The 22,528-nt window shown below is 47.1% G+C and overlaps 1 long non-coding RNA gene across 1 annotated transcript in view; it reads left to right on the plus strand.

Annotated features, from left to right (window-relative positions):
- LOC102469141 (uncharacterized) overlaps positions 1–22,528 on the plus strand; it is a 46,367-nt gene that overhangs the window by 7,656 nt on the left and 16,183 nt on the right. Inside the window, exon 2 of the long non-coding RNA XR_337194.3 lies at positions 6,166–6,358. This is a non-coding gene — a long non-coding RNA (uncharacterized LOC102469141). The remainder of the gene's footprint in view (positions 1–6,165; positions 6,359–22,528) is intronic.

Genomic DNA, 22,528 nt, shown 5'->3' on the forward strand with positions numbered 1-22,528 from the left:
GCCTAGCTCTACGCCGGCTACTTTTCCTAGAGAAATACGTCCTGTGGCGTTTCTAGATCCCCTCGCAAATTTTTATAGTTGCTTATAATTTGCCTGAAAACTTCATGCCCTTCCTTTTCAACGCTAACAGTTTTCATTATTTTGCATTCATCTGATAATTAAAATAGTTTCAGTGGTTCCTATTGAATGTCATTTTTGAAAATGAACTACTGTAATCATTTCTGTATTCTTAGGCTTCTCCTAGCTTTTCTATTGGTTTTCTTATTTTTAGAGACTTACGGGGGCTACGCGGTCAAACTTTCCAAAGTGTCAGTATTCCGTCATGAAATAGTATTTTTAAATTTTAAAAAAATGTACAAGGTTGAAAGAAGTTTCTTTACTACGTATTAAAACAACCAACGGCAGCCCTTCTCCTCCCGGACACAGCTTACACCATCACGCGGCTCTACCCTAAGACTTACTAACCACTCGATCCCTAAGTGGTTCAGAGTCTGCTGGCTTCACCGATACTATTCTAGTTCCGGATTGGGTTTTCCTTAGAGAAATACTCCCTCACTTCCTAATTCCGAGGCCAGCAGTTTTCCCCATTACAGAGGCACGAACTCTGTTTTAGGCTTTGTGGGCTGTCGTCTCCGTGGCAGCTACTTTGTGCAGGTGTGGCTGGGGGGGGGTGGAGAGCAGCCTCTAAGCTTAGTGAGAATGAACTAGCCTGGTTGGGCTCAGTAGAGCTTTACTTCCAAATGCAGGATTTGAAGAAGGAGGGTAATTTCTAATCCTGCAATGTAGTCAGCTAAAAGCCCTTGTGCTCTTATTTTGATTTCATGCCTTATGGTGAAATTTGAAAAGTGGTATTAGAGAAAGGAAGGGAAAAAGGAAACTTCCACATTAAGACAGTGATCCGCTATACTTGATTCGTTGGTTCTGTTGTTATTGCTCTATACTTTTTAGCCATGTTGAATATTCTAGGCTTTTTTTGGAAAGAGTAATACATGCTGCTGGTAACAACAACAACAAAAAATATTAAGAAAATAGAAAACAAAAGTAATGGAAAATTTGCCATCTACTCCTGATTCCAGCAACTGAAAATTACAATGTATTTCCATATTAAGGCTATGGTGCTTTTTTTCCTCTTTTTTAGCTAAGAGGGCTTTGTGCTCAGGGAGAAAGGGAAGGAGAGAGAGAAAGTTAGAAAGCACTCCCTGGGGAGATGGCCATACCACAATCCCTTCTCCATCCTCCACATGTGCCTGGTGTGTTCTTCAAGCTGCCACATCTGGGATGCGAGCCATGCAGTTGGCCATGACATACAGCCACCTTAATCACTATGCCATTCACTGGTCTTATGTCCTATATTTCTTACATATACTTATAAAATACATTAACATATGTCACTGTATTTGTTTCTTTATGTGTTAAAGAAAAAAAAAGCAGTGATCTTGTTAAAGCACAATAAACAAGACTTCATTTAGAGCCATCCCAGTAGCTGCAGGGAACAGTGATGAGAGCTTACAGGCTCAATTCCCTGTGTAGCCAAGGAGCAGGGTGGGGGTTGTTGAGTGGGAACTTAATAAGGTTACATCAGGAAGGGTGGGGGATGGCGGAGGCCGTGCGGGCTAAACCGACCTGACAGGTTCTTGCAGAAGGGTCTTACTGTTGAAGGCCAGGATGGTCAGATGTGGCCGGGGGGAGGGGGAGTAGAAGAGGAGGAACTGGGTCAGATACTAAGGGTTAGAGTTCCTGCTAAACTGATTTAGCAGGGCTCTTACTAAAGCTGTATTTTACCAGAAAGTTTGCAGATGACCTTAGAAAATATTTCTAGAGCCTGACTAAAGTTTAGTCAAGGAGAGAACTGATTCTTTCTCAGTGTGCTTAAACACATTACACAGCAAGCATAAGGACAGGGCTGCCCAGTAGTGTGGTTAAGGAAGCTGGGCCCCATGTGATGGACTGTGTGGTTGGAGTCCCTGGCCCAGAGGCCTAAAATGTACGCCAGGAGCATCTGAGTGCATGCCCAAAGTCTCTGGAGAAAAATGGAGGAGAAGGGATTGTGGCATGGCCTTTGCACTGGGGGTGCATTTTCTCTTGCTCTGTTTCTGTCTCTTTCTGGTGAGTGCACATACCCTATTGCAAAAACAAAAGAGAACATAAAGATAATATGAATTTTATCTATTACTTATCCATGGATTATCTTGTGTAAGGTATTGTTGATACTGTGCATCTAATTAAAACCCAGAAAATATATGTGCAGTATAGTCTATGATTTTAACCACTGTTTGGATGACAAAACAAATGTTGAATTATTTATAGTTTCAAAGGCAAAATTAGCGGTGGAGCATGAACACAAAGCCACCCTTCTGTCTGCAGAGACTGAGTTCCTCACCCTTGTGCTGGAATGAACACCATCCCTTATTTTTCTGTCCTCCATGTCCTGAAGGACAGTCCCGTCCACTGCTTGTTCTCCTTTGGGTGTGTTTCACTGTATTTTACTGGAGCACAGCTGCACCTGCTCACTTCTGTGTTGTCCGTGGCTGTCCTCATGCTGCCATGGCCAAGTCCAGCAGTTCTGAGAGGCAGTGTGACTTGTCAGGTCAGTGTTGCTGCCCACCCGGTCTGTGTGCGCTGATTAGGATGTGCTCCACTCTAGGGCCGTTGGAGAGAGGGTGAGCATGTGAGCTCATAAACATTGCAGACGGGTCCATTCTCCATCACTTCTCTGTCCACACCGTCCCAGTATTTAGGCTTCCCTTTGCATGCCCTCACTGTAGTCCTCTAACCATGATTTTGCCTCTGTCTGGGTTGGTGGTCAGAGGAAAGGGGAAACTGAAAATGGAGCCCTAGTGGTTTTAATTTTAGCCAAAGCAACCCCCAAAATATTTGTGCTTACAAATTCATATTTGCACTCATAAAATCTGCTTGACCCAAGTTCTTTGTTTTAGTATTTATGCTTTTTAAATTCTGTGTTAATCTGGTAAATCTTAGGAAATTTTTGAAGGTTCATCTATTGTAATGATGTTCACTACCACTTTTTTTTTTATTTGAATGTCATGTTTAACATGAAATACAGGGGCCAGCAGGTGGCATGGTAGTTGAAGTGCTGAACTCCCACATGGCCAACTATGGTTTGAGTCCCTTTCTCTCTTTCTCTCTCTCTGTCTCTGGTGAGAGCACATGCTCTGTAGAAAATTTTTTTTAAATGAAAAATAAATGACATAACAGATCCCAGTAAACAAGTCCTGCTTCAGTACTTCTGTAATTTTCCACAGTAACACTCCAGTAGGTCTCAGTGGCAGCCGACAATATCACCGGGGTCTCATTTTATATATGTGTAATATGTAATATATGTACACATATGCATTAGGTTGTCAGAAAAGCCATAATGTATTTTTCTAAACAGAAATGTATCATGACTTTCCCAACAATCCAGTCATATATAATATATATACATACACTTACATAATACACACATGCATACATAATATACACACACAATAACATATACACATGTATATTTGCATAATACACACATATAGACACATAATACATATACACATATACACACATAACATACAAACCTATATATACACATAATATATGCACACACGTATGTACTTGTATATCGTTTAGATTTTTGCCATAGGACACCTGGCTGGCTGGAGAGGGGAGGAGGGAAAGGGCAAGTGAGAAATCACACCCCCCCAATGGCCATGCCACAGCCCCTTCTCCTTTATTCTCCTCCGGGGATTCTGGGCATGCACGAACATGTACTTGCTGTTTTTCAAGCCACCAGGTCTGGACTCAAACTGCAGGCAACCATGTGCAGTAGATTAGAGACGGGACTGGGGCATGGCTCCCTGGGAGGGATTCCTCACTTGCACTCTCCCTTTCTCTATCTCATGTTTGCATGCACCTGTAGCAACAAACTGAAAAGAAAGGGTTCTAGAAATCCCAGTGAAAATGTAAGCACCACGGGAAGTTGTCAGTGCTGTTACAAGTTGGCCATATATCCATGCACTGTGTGTGTTCTCATCTGGTAAGAGGAGGTCTGACATCATGGGATTTTCCTCTAAGCCGTTTCGCCATAGCCTTTCGGCTTTTGGGCTAAGACATCAGGTAAGATCTTTAGCCAGTATCAAGGCTGGCTGGTAATGGTGGTTAAGGTGCTGGACTCCCACAAAGCAGACTGTGGTTTGAGTCCTGGGCCTGGAGGCTTGTTTTCCTACTTTCCCGTTCTCTCTCTGTCTCTCTCTCTCTCTCTCTCTGGTCAAATTAAATAAATAATAATGATGATAATAAATGAAATAAAATAATTCTTAAAAAAAAATAGTTCAGCTGGCATCTGCCAAGCAACGTGTGTTCTCGCATGGCCACAGCGCCACCACTATGCCAGCCAGTGGTCTCTTCCATTTGCAGACTTCCAGCTCCTGGGTGTGTAGAGGTGCCCGCGAGCAGTACATGACACAGACAACACTTCTGTCCAGTGTCCTGGTGGGTCTGGGCAGCCCCACGCCAGCTGCATGACAGTTCAGCCCACTCTCATGGGCTCCTCTCCAGCTGCCTCTCTTCTTTCCTTCTCCTGTTTTCTGAACCCTCAGGCACATTTCTTCCCCATGGACACCTTTCAGGACTTTCCTATTAAGTTGTAGGACTGTAGAGAAAGAAGAGGAGGGCCCAGTAGGTTGCGTGGTGGTTAAAGGCACTGGACTCCCACACAGCCGGCTATGGTTCAAATCCCGGACCTGGTGGCTTCTTTTCTCACTTTCCCTCTCTCTTCTGTCCCTCTCTGATCAAACTGAAAAATAATAACAATGATAAAGTTAAATAGAAAGTAATTCTTTGAAAAAAAAAAGAAACAATATATAATACCAAGAATGTAAAAAATTAAATATTTTATTATAAGTAATTTCCTTTTATTATACACTGAAAATGGTTATGGTAAATTTTATGTGTATTTACCATAGTAAAAATTTTTTAATATTTTAAATATAAATTTTTCTTTCTTTTTTTCCAAGAGATTTTTGCTATAGGGTGCGTGCACTCGCTATAAAAGCAGAGAGAGACAGAGACAGATAGCGGGAAATCACCCCCCAGGGGGGATGGCCATACTGCAATCCCTTCTCCTCCATCCTCCTCTTGGGATCTTGGGCACACACACTCACACACCTGGCATGTGTTGAAGCCACTGGGTCCGGGACTTGAACCCCAGTCGACTTCATGGGAGTCCAGCAACGTAGCCAGTACACTACCTGGTGGTCCTAGGACTGGAAGGTTTTCACAATTTAGGTTTTTTCTTTTCTTTCTTTTTTTTTTTTTTTTGAGGTTTTTGGTATAGGGAGTGTGCACTCGCCTGAAAGACAGAGAGAGACAGAGAGACAGAGAGACAGAGAGACAGAAAGTGAGAAATCACCCCCCAGGGGGATGGCATGTTTTTCATGCCTCTGGGTCCAGGGCTCAAACCATGCAGTTGGCCCTGTGAGATCCAGTGCCTTAACCTCCACACCATCTGCCAGCCTCATAGACCTTTTCTAGGCCCCCTCACTCCACACTTACCGTGCAGGTCCTACAAGCCAAGGTTGTTTCCATGTGATGCTGGGGTCAGAATATGATAGCCCAGAGCATGGCATGTGGGCAGAGTGCGGCCGGCTGAAGGAAGGTGAGAAACTGCGGGAGCTGGGGGCCACTCTGACTCTCCCCACCCTCCTCCTCTGAGGCAGGCCATAACGAATGCTCTGACCCTCATCCCCTGAAAGTAGACCAGACCCTTGTTCCAGAGGGATCCAAACCTGGAGGCTGGCAAGCACTTTAACAGACAGGCCTTGCTGGCTCCCCCCTTCCCTGTGACCCCCAGGCTGCAGCCCCTGCTCTGGGCCTCCCACTGGCTTTGGGGCTTCCCTTCTCTAGACTCCCAGTAGCATCGGGCTTACATTTGTTAGGTTTTCCTCTTTTAAGTACGAACGAGAGTGAGAGGAGCCTATGGATGGCATAGCGGTTATGTCGCTGGACTCCATCATGGCTGACCACAGTTCAAGTCCTGGACTCGGCTTCAAAATCACGCTGGGCATGTGTCCAAGATTCCAGGAGGAGAATGGAGGAGATAGGATTGCAGCGTGGCCATCCTACATCAGGGGTGATTTCTCACTTTCTTTCTCTTTTTCTCTCTCTCTCCAGCAAGTGCACACACTCTAAGGCAAAAACCTCTAAAAAAATAAATAAAAGCCTCAGCCATGAATCCTGTGCCGAGTGAGGAAAAGATGTCGCTGTTTTGCCCTACTGGGAGCAGAGTGGATTGTGCTTTGAACCGTCAGGAATCAGGGCCCCTGTGAAGGAAACGGATCAGGGGTCTTCTTTGCCATTTCCTGCTGTAAGTAAAGGCTTTCTAAGGCATTGCCTTTGTTTTGCACTTTTACTAAAATGACATAAGTTTCTCCTTTATAAAGGAACTAAGTGCTTTCTGGGCTTGTCAGTCAGGTTATAAACTGTGCCGCTTCTCTTCGAATTACAGTTGTGCAGTTCCTTAAAGGATGAACGTGAACATCTGTCTGACTGTCTTAGCGTGGGTGGATTACCAGTTACATGTAACAAGCAACCCTAGGGAAAGGAGCGCAGGCCAGCGGGTGGCATGGGGTGACGGCACTGGATCCCACATGGCCACCCACGCCTTTCATGCTGGGCACATGTATGTTCAGCCCCCAATCCTGAGAGAATGGAGGAGAGGGAACTGCGGGCTGGGCCCTCCTAGCTGGGGGGTGATTTCTCCCTTTGCCTCTCTCTCCCCATCTCTGTTATCTCCCTCTACCTCCCTTTGTCTCTTGCTCAAGTGCACATGCCCTATAGCAAATTAAAAAGGAAGGAAGAAAACAGGGGCAGGCGCAGCCCCATGGTGCTGCAGGTCTTCAGGATGCACGTCCTTGCCTGCCCTTCTCCCAGGCTCAGGCCTCACTCTGTCCTTGGTCTTGCTGGCTCACCACAGTGTGGCCGTGATAAGCGAAGCCTCTGTCTATTTGCAGTTTGGAAGGATTAGGGCAGAGGTCTTCTCTCCATTCGACTTGGCCTCCTTGAAGGAGGGCCTCCTTGAGAGACCTCCGTGCACTGCTCCCGAGGTCTTGGTGCCCTTCTGCTCTGCAATGCCCCCACACTCCAGGCTGGTGCTACTGCCCTGGCCTTCCCTCTTCTTCAGGCTGTCCTTGGGCTCAGGCTTCGGATAAGCGTATTACTCAGGGCTCTGCAGAGAAAGAGAGCCAGTGTGTGTGTGGGGGGTGCACACACACGAGAGAAGCGCATCGACGTATTTAGTATGTTTTATGTGACATGGGGCCTCACAGGGCAATGACGAGAGGCACATACTCCCTTCTCCGTTCTCCTCCTGGGATCTTGGGCACGTGCACACACATGCCTGGCGTGAGTTTCAGGCCTCTGGGTCTGGGACTTGAACTGCTGTTAGCCAGGGAGTCCGGTGACATAACCACTCTGCCATCTGCTGGTCCTGAAGAGTGGGACCCTGAACCTTGGAGTGGGGGTATCTGTCTGGACTCAGGTGAAGCAGAGCTGAGAATGAGAAGCCTCCAGGGGCCTTACTGGTAGGAGCGCCCCTCTCTGCTGCGTGAAGAGTGGCCGTCCTCTGCTCGCCGACTGTGAGAGCCCTACCTGGGCAGACGCCCTTAGGGTCTGTCTGTCCCTGAGTCCCACTTCGAACTTTTCCTCTGCACTCGTAGCATAAATAGACCCTGGACTTGGGATCGGAGTCAGCGTGGTCTTGGCAGATGCTCACCCTGGGGCTTGGCAATGGCTCTGTGCCTGGAGCTGCGGTGTGTACGGGCAGGAGCCAGTAGGATGTGGCGGGAGAGCTCAGGCTGTTCCTGAGGAGGGTGGTGCGCAGCCTGAGCTGACTCACCAACAGCACGCACCAACCAGGGGTTTGCCACGTGTCATGTTCTTGACGCAGTGGGAGATGACAGAGCAGTCGTGTCCACATCAGCACGTGACTGCCAGAGACCTGGTGTCAGCTGGCCCCCCGCTGGCAGGCCAGCAGGCCCACAGGCCCGCACAACATTCTAGTAAGTGGAGACTTTGGTGGCAGTGACTGACCACAGAGTCTGTGCTGTGAACTCGGCGGGCGCCTCCCAGGGAGGGAACAGCTTGTTCCCCGCAGGAGGGAAGGTCCCCAGGTGGCCCACAGACTCCCACCAAAACTCAGACCAGGCTAACCCCAACTCAGTGGCACCAAAGAGCCCGCCACCAGAATGGCTGTTCACAGGTGGGGACTGCGAGCGGGGCCTCCAGCGTGCCACCTCGGCTTGGAGCATGATGGGTGGGCGGTGGCATGTGTGGGCACGGTGCCACAGTCACGGCATGTTTGCAGATGTGTGCTCTTTTTAGCATACATGAAACTTTATTTATTAGTATTTAATCTGACCAGAGAGAGACATGGAAAGAGAAAGAGAGGGAAAGTGAGAAAGCAAGTCACCAGGCCTGGGACTCTAACCATGGGCAACCATGTGGGAGTCCAGCGCCTCAACCACCATGCCACCTGCTGGCCCCAGATGTGTGCTCTAAGAATAGTGCAGATTGTCTTTATGAAGGGAGTTATGAGTTCATATTGGTGCAAAGCTGTTTTAGAGTCTAACCATGCTTTTTTGGTAATACACATTTTCTGTGAACTTTCTGAACTCTTCCATTTAAACAACATGACTCAACATCAGTTTCTGAAGTAAGATTATGAGTTAGTTGTGGGGGCAGCAGGTGGCATGGTGGCTAAGGCACTAGACTCCCACGTGGCTGACTGTGGTTCGGGTCCTGGACCTGGTGGCTTCTTTTCTCACTTTCCTTCTCTCTCCCTCTCTCTGACTCTCTCTGGTGAGTATGTGTGCCCCATAACAAAATTTAAAAGTGATAATAATAATAAGTAAAAGAAGACAGTGTATGCTGTAAAGTAGAATGATTGTAAAAAAATAAGAAAATACTACAGAAGGAAAAAATAATCCTTAAAAGAACCATATATACATGTATACATATATATATGAATTAGTCAAGGCCACGCCACAGCACACGAGGGAAGGACACGCCAGTCAAAGGCAAGGCCCAAGGGTATGGAGATGAGGCCAGCATGGCTCACGGACAAGTTCCTGAGGCAGGGCGAGGCCCGCTGGGGGCTGTGGACAGGGAGGGGGAGATGGGAGACCACACGGTGGCAGGGCCGCCGGCACTTTGCTTGTACAGATATGGGGCTGAGCAGTTGCCACGTGGGAAAAGCCGTAGTGGTGTGTTCGCACTCGGGCTGGTGCAACTGGAACGCTCAGTTTTGTCTAACGTGGGGAAAAAGCACCATGTTTGGGCAGACGGCGTCGGGGTAGGGACCAAGCGCCACCCTGCCCAGTGTGGGCTGCGTACTGGGGCGGCAGGCTCTCCTCCTGCGGGGAAGCCGGGGCCCAGACCGCCAGGGGCATAGTTCTGATGGAGACCCTGTGCTTGACTTACTGCCATTCTGGGGGCTTCGGAGGGCCTGCATGGAGCAGTCTAGCCTGAATGTCAGGGAAGGCCCGTGATGTACAACAGGGAGAGTACGCAGCAGCAACTCAAGGAGCACAGCAGCAAGAACACCAGGGTTTCGCTCCACAGGGAGGAGGCACGGGCAGGTGGCCAGACTCTGAGGGCCACTCTGACTGTCTCACCTACCTGATCGACTGGAGAGTATTTGTCAGGGCTAGATTTTGAGGGCATTTAATGGCCCATCAATTATTTGACTTTAGGTTTTATTGATGTTATTAGAGAGTTTTGCTGTAGGGTGCCTGTATTCACTAGAGAGACAGACGGAAAGTGAGAAATCACCCCCCAGGGAGGTGGCCATGGCTCAGTCCCTTCTCCACCATTCTTTTCTTGGGATTTTAGGTGCACACACACATATGCCTGGTGTGAGTTTTAAGCCACCAGGTCCAGAACTCGAACCACAGTCAACTACCTGGGAGTCCAGCGACTTAAACATTACACCATTTGCTGGTCCCTGTTTGTTTCCTTTTTCTTTTTAAAGAAAGATTTTTGCTATGTGGCATGTGTGCTTGCCAAAGCAACAGAGAAAGACAGACAAAAAGCAAGAAATCAGCCTTTGGGGGGATGGCTATGCCGCAATACCATCTCTTCCATTCTCCTCTTGGGGTCTTGGGCACACATGCCCAGCATGAGTTTTAAGTCACTGGGTCTGGGCCTCGAACAGTGGTCAGTTACGTGGAAGTCCAGCGATGTAACCATTGCACCGTCTTCTGGTCCCAGCTATCTGACTTTACACTGTCCATCAGCTCTGTCTGGCATCTTCCCAATAGGTATGCCACTGGTGCGGCTGCACACCGAGGGTTCTGGGCTGTCCTCTCTAGAGAGCAGAGGTTTGGCAGAGGAAGAGGAGAGCTGAGGGCCGAGGCACATGGTCACAGGAACTGTGCTTACCACCTGGCATTCCCATCCGCTGAGGCCTCCCCGGGCCGGGGCCCAAGTGAGTCCGTGAATGTTCCCGGCACAGATGGCTGCCTGCCTGCACTGCTCGCGTTTCAGGGCTGGAGACGCCATTTGTCTTACAGGGATTAGAATAGCAGCAGCACCTGGCATCCAGGCACCGAGGCCAAGCTCGCCCGTGGAAAGGTCTCGGAGTGTCCTCACAGCTCTGGGCCAGCCAAAGTGTAGACAAGCTTCCAAGCCACCCCCGTCCCCTGGGCTGCTGTGTGCTTCTGGGTGCAACCAACGCTGCTGGGTCGACTTCGCACAGGCCCCAGGCTCCATGTCTGACTCCATTCTCCATCCTCATACCCCCAAAGGTGTCTGATTGCCCCCGCCTTTCTTCAATGGAATCCCGTTAAGTTGGTTTAGCCAGAGTCCTCCCTACCCCTGATGTTTGCTGTTAGTCATTCTTTACCCACTAACCCACAGCCTGCTCTATGGCTGCAAATTCCTATGTACTCATTTTAAATTTTTTAAAAAAGAACTACTAATTTAGTTTTATTTATTATTATTATTACGTTTGCTATAGGGCACTTCTGTTCACCAGAGAGAGAGAAGGAAAGTGAGGAGGCAAACCGCCAGGTCTGGGACCTGACCCATAGTCAGGCATGCGGGAGTCCAGCATCTTAACCACCACACCACCTGCCGGCCCCCCACGTGCTCACTTATGTCTGCTGACTTCACTCTCCCTCTCCCCACTGCAAGGCCTCACCACAGTGGTCTGCCTATCTTTGGTCGTGAACAAGGTCTCCTTATGTGCTGGAACAACTGTCATCGAGTCCTCGTCCTGTAGCAGCTGCCACCGGCAGCTCCGGCAGATAATGCTGAGTTGTTGGGGAGGGATAAGTCTCCAGAAGGCTGGAAAGACAGCAGCAGAGCAAGAAAAGATGGTCTAGGGGCTGGAATAACTGAGCTGCTTCCTACCAGGAGCTTTTTATTATTATTTTTTGAGAGGTTTTTGCTATAGGGCATGTGTGCTCACCAGACAGACAGAGATGGATAGACAGAAAGTGAGAAATCATCCCCCAGGGGGGACAGTCACGCTGCAATCCCTTCTCCTCTGTTCTCCTCTCGGGATCTTGGGCACACACGCACACGCACCCAGTGTGAGTTTTAAGCCACCAGGTCCAGGATGCGAACCGTGGTCGATTATGTTGGAGTCCAGCGACATAGCCATTACACTAACTGCTGGTCCCTAGGATCTTCTTTTTTTAAAGAGTCTTTAAAATTAATTTTTAAAATGTATTCCTTTATTTTAATTTGACCAGAGAGAGACACAGAGAGACGGAAAGTGAGAAAGCAAGACACTAGGTCTGGGACTCGAACCGTGGTTGGCCAATGTCGGAGTGTCCAGCGCCATGACGATCATGCCACCTGCTGGTCCCAAGAATTAAGAATTATTTTATTTAACTTTATTTATTTACTTACTTATTTTAATTTGAGAGGGGCAGGGAGAGAGAGGACGAGGGAGAGAGAAAGCAAGCCACCAGGTCTGGCCAGGTGAGAGTCCAGCGCCCGTAACCGCCGTACCATCTGCCGGCCCCAACCAGGGTCTTCTTAGAGAGACAAGCACAGAGCACAGCTCTTTCAAAGCTCAAACATAATGCCATGTTTTTCTGGGGGAACACAAACACCACTTAGAATCATAGTAAAGATTCAGGAAAGCCTGGCCCTATACCTACTTTTTATCTCTCTTCCTGTGAACTGCTCTTGGAGGGTGTGTGCGTCCTGTTAGGCTACATGATTTCATACGTAAACATGGATAGACAGGCATGTGTGCCTATGAACAAATGTGCATATCTTATTATAAAAGCTACTGAGTTTGTTTTGTGTCAAAATTCATCCTTCTGGGGTCAGCAGGTGGTGTGATGGTTGAGGGACTGGACTCTCACATGGCCAACCACGGTTTGAGTCCTGGACCTGGCAGCTTGCTTTCTCACCCTCCCTATCTCTTTTGCTCAGGTCAAATTAAAATATGATAATGATAAGGGGTTGGCAGGTGGCATAGTGGTTAGGGACGCTGGGCTGCCACGTGGTCGACTACGATTCGAGTCCCAGATCTGGCAGCTTGCTTTCTCACTTTCCCTCTCTCTCTGTCCCTCTTTGGTCAAGTTAAAATAAATACATAAAGCTAAATAAAAAATAATTCTTTACTAATAACTATAAATAAAAAGTTCATCCTTTTGGGAGCTAGCAGGGGGCATGGTCATTAAGGTGCTGGACTCCCACATGGCCCACAGTATTTCAAGTCCCAGACCTGACGGCTTGTTTTCTCACTTTCCCTTTATTTCATTCTCTGTTTCTCTCTGGTGAAAATAAAAAACAAATGATAGTAACAAATAAAAATTAAGTAAACAAAGAAGTCTTAAAAAAATTTATCTTTCTGTAAATAAGTGTGCACATCTGCATGAGTGTGAGTCTGTGTTTCATTGTTAAAGAAAAAATTATTATTAAACCTTTTTAAAATTTTTATTTAATTCCATTATTATTATTTTTTAAATTTTTGACAAGACAGAGAGAGAGAGAAAGGAAAAGTGAGAAAGGAAGCCTCCAGATCTGGGACTTGAACTGCGGCCGGCCATGTGGGAATCCAGCACCGTTAACCACCATGCCTCTTGCCGACCCCAAGAAAAAAAGAAAAAAATTATTAATATTTGATGAGTCCTGCAAAGCATGATAAAGCAGACTATTCAACCATTAGCATAGGTTTATGGGCCATTTCAACATTTCTGCTCTCCTAGAAGTCTGCTTACCTTTTAAAAAGGAAATTGCCAGAGGGTAGGCTAGCAGGTGGCATCGTGGCCAAGGCACTGGACCCGATGTGGCCAGCTCGCAGTAAGGGTCCCAAACCCGGTGGCTAGAAAAACACCCTGGGCATGTGTGTATGTGTGCCCCAGTTCCAAGAGGACAACGGAGGAGAAGGGATTGTGGCGTGGCCATCCTCCTGGGGGCTGGTTTCTCATTTTCCCTCTCTGTCCCTGGCCCTGGCAAGTGCACATGCCCTACAAAATTGTTTTAAATCTCAGGGCCACAGGTGGCGTGCTGGTTAGGGTGCTGGACTCCCGCATGGCCAACTGCAGCTGGGCCCTGGACCTGGCACCTTGGAGATCCCACTGCATGTGCACGTGTACCCAAGTTCCTGGGAGGGGCATGGAGGAGGGATTGTGGTGTGGCCATTCCCCGGGGTGAGGGAGATTTCTCACTCTCTCTCACTGTCTCTACCTATCTCTCTCTGGAGCACACGTGCCCTATGACAGAACCTACAAGTGAGAATAGAAGGCCACGCTCTGACGGCACGGCCACCTGGTGCCCTCCCGCTCTCGTTATTGTATAGATGCTTTAGTGTGTGCAGTCTGAGTTTCCAGTTGAGTCCAATTATGGGGCTTTGCTTTCATTTAGTTATTGACTGTGTATATGTGTACACTATTTATTGTACATATTCATTTAAAAATATATATCCTAATGACCTAATTCATCTATATAATGTGCTGAATCCTGTACGTGTGAGGCTGTGCGCTCCTGTATCTGGGGCTCTGCCGGTGCGTGCCGGAGCAATCTGGAGTCACAGCCAGGTGTTTGTGAAAGCCGACCTTCGCTCAGGGCTTCCAGTTCCTGCTTTTGCTGGTTTGGGACTTACAGGTTCCTAAAGCAGCAATTTATGCCCTCTTCTATTTACAATTTGGTTTTCAGTTTAGACTTTCAGCTGCTTCCCCAGCAGTGTGCCTTCTCCTAACCACAGCTGCCGCTGAGAGTGCCCGCAGGACCAGTGTGCTCATGCGCCCGCCTACTCGTTGGCATTTCAGGGTATCTCGTTGGTGATGCGCCATGCATGACAGTTTTTGTTACTAGGATCTTCAGTAGTAGGCCTTGTCTGATCCAGTAACTGTGTTTTCTGATGGTCACTTCGGTATTCTAATCTCACTGGATTTTCTCATAAGCTGTCTACCACATTACTATATTTAGTTGCAGAGAAAGAGTCTTGGACTTTTATTTACATTTAGTAAAAACTTCAATGCCCTTGAGGCCAACAGGTGGCATGGTGGTTAAAAGCACTGGACCCCCACGTGGTCGACTGTGGTTTGAGCCCAGACCTAGCGGTTTGCTCTCTCACTCTCCCTCTCTCTCTTGCTCTGTCCCTCTCTGATCAAATTTTAAAAATAAATTAAAAAGTTAAATAAAATGAAAGAAGTCCTGGGAAGCCCATACTTGCTATCGCTGACAGCTCCTTTGTTGCCGCCCGGGGCTGGCCGTCCGTCCACATGCCCCACTGGAGACCGTACGTTCCCATGCCAGGACTTCATGATCAGGCCAGCACTGTTTGTCCATCAGATGTCTGTGGCGTCCATTCTGGAGCTGGTCTCTGTAACTGACCACAGGCGGGCTTCCCACTGTCTCTCAGGAGTTTGTAGAGCTTCCTGTGGGGGCCGTGCTAGCTTTCACTTGGTTGATACCTATTCTATGCCCATGGGAATGTGTCTAAAAGCCAACTGGGATGGGACTTAGGGTCTTTTTGGATTTGGTCCTAAGAAACCACGTGATGAATCCGTGAGTACAGATATTCCAGTTTGAAATGAGAGTTTGCCCCAGCAGGTACAAGAATATTGTTTTAATTACTTCCTTTAAATGTCACAAAGCTAGCCTAGTCCATAGCCTGGTGATTAAGGAAGCTGGCTCCTATGTGGTCAACCACAGTTTGAATCCCTGCCTGGGTAGTTTGAAAAGCAGGCTGGGAGACCAGTGAATGGTATGGTAGTTAAGGCACTGGACTGCACATGGCTGGCCATGTGCTTTGAGTCCTGGACCCAGAAGCCTGAAAAACACACCAGGCATATGTCTGTGCATCCTGAAAATGCCAAGAGAAGAATGGAGAAGAGTTTGTGGCATGGCCACCTGCCAGCCCAGGAGGTGCTTGCTCGCTCGCTCTCTAATGAGTGCATATGCCCTATGGCAAAAATCTTTTTAAAAAAGAGAAAAACACATGCTGTCCATGTGTGTGTGTGCCTGCCCAAGATCCCAACAGAATTGCAATTAGGACAAGGGATTGCAAGAAGGGATAGCAGCACGCCCTTTGTCTCATAAAAGGTGCTTTCTCCTCCCACCCCGCCTCTTTCTGTTGAGCACATGAACCCTCTAGCAATAATTTATATATTTAAAAATATATTGTATACATATAATATTTATATGTACTACATGTAAGAACACATGTATATGCACACACATGTACATGTATATATGTGTATGCACACACACATAGCATTTTCATGCACCTCTGTCCAGTGAAAAATCTTTGCCTTTCTTAGTACCCTCAGACACAGGTCCGGATATGACTCTCATGGGGGTACATGTTGAACCCGTAACCAAAAAAAGCAGGTTGTGCGTTTTGGATTTTGTTGTGGGCGTAGAGATTAATCTTCATTTTTAATGTGTAGGCTAAAACGTAGCATTTTCTCTCCCTTTCAATGACTATATAATACTGAAACCAATGGTGGTTTGGAGTTCTGTGCTTTATCTACATCAATAATCTGTCCTCTTTTTTTTTGAAAGAGATTTTTGCTGTAGTGCACATGCACTCATCAGTGAGACAGAAAGTGAGAAATCACCCCCCGGGGGAATGCCCATGCCACAATCCCTTCTCCTTCATTTTCCTCTCAGGATCTTGGGCATGTACACACATGCGCCTGGTGTGAGTTTCAAGTCACCAGATCTGGGACTTGAACCACAAGGGAGTCTGGCACCCCAACCACTATGCCACCTGCTGGCCCTATAATCCATTAGTGTAAGGTTTTGGATAAATGCTGGCTTTTTTCCTGTACTATCTCCCAATGTCACTGATGTCTGAAGTCACTAGCTGGCCCTATAATCCATTAGTGTAAGGTTTGGATAAATGCTGGCTTTTTTCTGTATTATCTTCCAATGTCACTGATGTCTGAAGTCACTAGCTGGCCCTATAATCCATTAGTGTAAGGTCTGGATAAATGCCGGCTTTTTCCTGTACTACCTCCCAGTGTCACTGATGTCTGAAGTCACTAGCTGGCCCTATAATCCATTAGTGTAAGGTCTGGATAAATGCCGGCTTTTTCCTGTACTACCTCCCAGTGTCACTGATGTCTGAAGTCACTAGCTGGCCTTGGACGTTTGCATTTTAAACGTGTGAGTCCCGTGCTGGCAGGTTGTGTGCCGTCACTGGGCTGTCCAGGTGCCTTCTGGCAACCGTGCCAGTGCCTCTCCTTTCAAAGACAGTAAGCATTTGAACAACAAAGGCATGGTGTGATTCTGTTCTTCTTCACAGAAGTGTGTCATGACTTTTCAGGTGGCCCAATGCATAATGGGTTAGTAGTAGAAACTCAAGAAAGATGGTGGGGGGGAGACAAAAACTGGGTTTTCTTTTCTTTTATATTCATTTATTTAATTCCATTTTGTTACTATTTTAAAATTTGACCAGAGAGAGACAGAGAGAAAGAAAGGGAAAATGAGAAAGCAAGCTGCCAGGTCCGAGACTCGAACCACGGTTGGCCACGTGGGAGACCAGCACCCTTAATCACCATGCCACCTGCTGGCCCCAAAAACTGGATTTTCATTCCAGTAAAAAACAAGATATGGAGGCCAACAGGTGGTGTGGTGGCTAAGATGCTGGACTCCCACATGGCTGACCACGGTTCTAGTCCCAGACCGGGTGGCTTGAAAATCACACCAGGCAAGTACATGCATGCCCCAAACCCTAGGAGAAGAATGGAAGAGAAGGCACTGTGGTGTGTGGCCACCCTCCCCCCTCGGGCTGATTTCTCACTCTCCCTGTCTCTGTCTCTCAGGCGAGTGTGTGCGCCCTATGGCAAAAACCTTAAAAAAAGAAAAAGAGGGTCCAGCAGTTGGAGTAATGTCTATGTCTCTGGACTCCGACGTAGTCGACCACGGTTTGACTCCTGGACCCAGTGGCTTAAACACACGTTAGGCGCGTGTGCGTGCATGCCCAAGATCCCGAGAGGAGAATGGAGGAGAAGGGATTGCGGTGTGGCCACCCCCCCGGGGGGTGATTTCTCACTTTCTGTCTCTCTCTGTCTTTCTGGAAAGCGCACATGCCCTATAGCAAAAACCTCTCCAAAGAACAAGAAAAAGAAAAAGAAAAAGAAAGCAAGGGGTCCTTGTATGTCATCGGCATCGACCATTTATATCGTGAGGCTTCGGAGACACACTGGTATTACTCCATCTATCCAAATCAACCGGGAATGTATGGGGCTAGATGTTGGGGCATTTAAGGTAGCCTCGAGTATTTTACCTTACACCCTTCTTTTCTGTACGTTCTCTTGGCTACATTTGGCAGCCTCTTTTAATGTTCGTTTTGTTTTGCCGGAGGGGCAAGTGAGCTCATGAGAGACAGACAGGGAGCAGGGGTGGGGTCAGCACCCTGTATGAACAACCACCCCACAGTCCCTTCTCCTCCATCTCCCCTTCCCTTTGAGAGTCTGGGCGCACATGCCCACGCACAGCCAGTCTTCCAAGAGGGTTATAGCCGGCCTGAATGTTTAGGTAGGTCATGGGTCCACTCTGCGTGTCCCGTCTTTCTCTGTTTAATGTGCTAAAGGACACGTGTGCTTGCTGGAGAGAGACGGGGGGAGAGTGCGAAAACACCCTATGGGAAGTGGCCAGACCACAGTTTCTTCTCCATTTCTCCTTTGGGATTTTGAGCATGCTACATGTACCTGGCATGTTTTTTAAACTTCCGGGTCCAGGACTTGAACCACACAGTTGGCCATGTGGGGTCCAGCCATCCTAAGCACCATGCTACCAACTGGCCCCCATTTGGCAACTTCTTAATAGGCATGTCCCTGGCATGACTTTAAACTGAGAACTGTGGTTTCTTGGTGTCTGAAGTTTCTTTGGTTGCTAACCCAAATGACTGACTAGAGAAAGAGTCTGTCCTTTTCTTCGAGTTTGCCAGAGAAAACAGTCCACGGGGCTGAGGGACGTGGTCCGGGGACCTTGGTTTATCACCTGGCATTCCCATCCGCTGAGGCCTCCCCGGGCCGGGGCCCAAGTGAGTCCGTGAATGTTCCCGGCACAGATGGCTGCCTGCCTGCACTGCTCGCGTTTCAGGGCTGGAGACGCCATTTGTCTTACAGGGATTAGAATAGCAGCAGCACCTGGCATCCAGGCACCGAGGCCAAGCTCGCCCGTGGAAAGGTCTCAGAGAGTTGGTGCCGGGAGCATGCTGAGTTGTGACAGGAGGGTAATGTCCCCAAAACCTGGAAGGGGAAAATGTCAGAAAAAGGAAAAAGTGAGATTAGAAACCAAAAATAACTAAGTTTGTTGGAGTGAGAATCCTTAGAACAATGCATTTCAGCCTTGGAACACGAACTATGCTTAACGGTGGGGGAAATATGATGTGGAACTACACAGTGAAAATGGCCCCATGTCCCCTTTTCATGCCACTTTCTACGTTTGTGCTACTTCCTCTTCAACTGTCTTTGAGGGCTGGTGTTGACTGGCTTGACTTACAAACACGAACCCACAGAGGTGCTCCCTTGGGCTCAGGGGCATGGCCCACATTTTATTACAGAACCTGCTCAACTGAGCTGTTCACTGTCAGTGTGCTTCATCCTTCCCTAAGTGTGCACCATGTGACGTGCGTGCATGTGTGTTCACTGAGCTTCCTTCGTTCAGCTGCAAGACACTTCATAAAGGGATGCACTTCTGTAGTCTGGAACCTTGACAGGGTGTTGTTACAGTGATTTCCAACCTGGCAGGAAAATTGCTCATTTTCTTAGTTTCTCTAATAAATTACATATTGCTTGTGCTTCCTCCTTTTGCTAATTCTTCACTGGAAAGTGGCTAGTTACAAATTAGAACTCTTCACTCTCGTAGAGACTGACGTTAGTGGTTTACTTCCAGCTGCTTTTTCCAGGCGGTTTCTCTTTTATCTACTTTCTTCTATAACTTTTTGAAATCTTTGTTAGAACGGCATCATTATCTCATTCCCTATCAGGGTTGGAAACATTTTCAGAAGTATGAAATAATGTGTCTTCGTGTTAAAAGATTCTGGGGCTGCCAGGTGGTGTGGTGGTTAAGGGTGCTGGATTCGCACAAGGCTGACCACAGTTCAAGCCCAAACCTGGTGGCTTGCTTTCTCACTTTCCCTCTCTCCTCTCTTTCTCTCTCACTCTCTCACTCTGTCCCTCTCTGGCCAAATTAAAAATAAGTAAGTAAGTAAATAAATAAAGTTAAACAAATAGTTTTTTTTTTTTAAGTATAAGATTCCGTTTATTTGGCTGTTTAACCACTGGGAAGTCTTCCTCCACCCCTGGCAACTTAGTCTATTATGCTGAGATTAGTTGAAGTTGTAAAATTAGTCAATTTTAAACTCATTTACCAGCAGATGGCATAATAGTTATGTCGCTGGACTCTCACGTAGTCAGCCATGGTTCGAGTCTCAGACCTGGTGACTTAAAACTCATGCCAGGCCCGTGGGTTTGCGCACCCAAGACAGCAAGAGGAGACTGAGGAGAGTACACACCGAGCTTACACTTACACTACATTTTTGGGAAACGTACATTTTATGGCAATCCTATTTATTTTTATTTTTTCTTATTTTTTACATTCAGTCATTTTTTTTTCATTTTTCTTTAGGAGAGACTTTTGCTATAGGGCACGTGCGCTTGCCAGAAAGACAGAGAGAGACAGAGAGACAGAGAGACAGAAAGCGAGAAAACACCCCCCAAGGGGGATGACCACGCCGCAATCCCTTCTCCTCCATTTTCCTCTCAGGATCTTGAGCACACATGCACACACACACGCCCGGCGTGAGTTTAAGCCACCAGGTCCAGGACTTGAACTGCGGTCGACTACATGGGAGTCCAGCAACATAGCCATTACGCTAACTGCTGGTCCTGTGAATTTACACTTTTTGAGAGAGATTTTTGCTATAGGGCATGTGCACTCGTCAGAGAGACACAGAGACAGAAAGTGAGAAATCACCCTCAGGGGAATGGCCATGTTACAATCTTTTCTCCTCCATTCTCCTCTCAGGATTTTAGGCATACATGACATACACTAAGCATGAGTTTTAAGCTGCTGGGTCTGAGACTCAAATCATAGCCAACTACATGGGAGTCCCGTGACATAGTCACTACGCCATTGGCTGGTCCCAACCACTGCTCATCTTTACAGTGCACAGAATGGCCTTCCCCAGCATGAATCCATGCGTACTGTCTGTCTGTGGTATCTACAGTTGCCCACCCTGCTGCTGTTCCTTCCAGCTTTGCAGTCTCTGCCACATCGCAGACATCTGTCTTCATTTTAAATTCTTTTCTTATGTTTGGCTGGCTCTGCTGGGTCAGTTCTTTGGGAATTTCTGTAAGTAGTGGGCATCCAGGGAGCTGGAGAGAAGGGTGGACTCCAGGGAGCTGGGGAGGTGGGGGTTCTAGTGTTTTGTTTTTTTTTTAAAATACATTCAATCACATTATTTAGCTTATAAAGTGAACATTTCAATATGTGAACATTTCTTCCCAGTCCAGTTGATCAAAATATCTTCAACCAATAACACCACACCTCCCCATCCCATCAATGCTCTGCCTCTGTATTCCTCCTCCAAATGATGGGTTCTGGTATTTTATCTTAAAATTTCTGTGTATAAATCTAAAGTTTGTATGGTTCTATTTTTGTTTTCATAGACTTTTTGATTTGTTTTATAATCATCTGTAAAGTCATATACAAATTTTTAATATTTTATTATTTTCTAACTGAATAGTTTTTACTGTCAAATGGGAGCTACAGTGAAATGATTATGCCTCATTTATTTAAATGATAGTGGTTTGTTACTGTTGATTTTAAAATTCTTTTTAAAATTTTTGCTATAGATCACATGCACTTGCTGGAAAGAGACAAAGAGAGAAAGAAAGTGAGAAATCACTCCTAGGAGGGATGACCACACTGCAAACCCTTCTACCACATTCTCCTCTCAGGACTTCGGGAACACACACACATGTGCCTGGCTTGTTTGTCTAGCAACTGGGTCCCAGACTCACATGGTGCAGTTAGTCGCGTTGGATCCGCCTACCTGAACCCCACTCCACCAGATGGCCCAGGAATTAGCAGTGAGCACGAGAGCTTGTCTGAGACAGAGAGAGCACACCTCAGTGGGGCACGGCACACTGCGATCGCTTTCCCTTCATCTCTGTCCTGTCAGGGTCTGGGTGCCTGTGCAAATGCACCTGGTGTATTTTCCAGCTGCCAAGGGCTGAGACTCAAACTGCAGTCAGCCGTGTGGTCCCCTGCTTCCCCTGTATAGGATGTGGCCACCACGACACAGGGCCAGCCAAGAACACAGTATTTTTTTTAAAAATTTTATTTAACTTTATTTATTTCAGTTTGACCAGAGAGAGACAGAGCAAGAGGGTGAAAGAGTGAGAGAGCAAAAGAGAGAGAGAGAAAGAAAGCAAAAAAGCAAGCCACCAGGTCCGGGACTTGAACCACAGTTGGCCATGTGGGAGTCCAGTGCCGTTAACCACCATGCCAACTGGCAGCCCCAAGGCAATATTTTTAAAATAATTTTTAAATTTTATTTATTATTGGTAATATTTTTTAATTCACCACAAAGAGATATACAGAGAGAGAGAGAGAGAGAGGGAAAGTAAGAAAGCAAGCCATGAGGTCTAGGACTCGACCCACAGTCGGCCGTGTGGGAATCTAGTGTCCTTAACCACCATGTGCTGGTCTTCCTTTTCTTCCATTTCTCCATCCCATCGGGATTTGGGGCATGAATGCATGCACCAACATTATTTTTTAAAGAATTATTTAATTTAATTAATTTAATTAATTTATTATTGTTTTAATTTGTTATAGATCATGTGCACTCACCAGAGCGAGACAGAGACAGGAAAAGAGGTAGTTAGAAAACAAACCACCAGGTCTGGGACTTGAACCACAGCTGGTGCTGTGGGATCCAGCCCATTAACCCCCATGCTGCTGCACCCTGCCAGCAGTTGGTCAGACTGCTGGGCTGGGATTTGAAGCAGACTCTGTGGCCTGCTGGTGGGCCATGTCCCAGTGCACAGGG

Source organism: Tupaia chinensis, unplaced genomic scaffold, assembly GCF_000334495.1.
Source record: "Tupaia chinensis unplaced genomic scaffold, TupChi_1.0 Scaffold144682_1, whole genome shotgun sequence".
NCBI classification, from domain to species: Eukaryota; Metazoa; Chordata; class Mammalia; order Scandentia; family Tupaiidae; genus Tupaia; species Tupaia belangeri.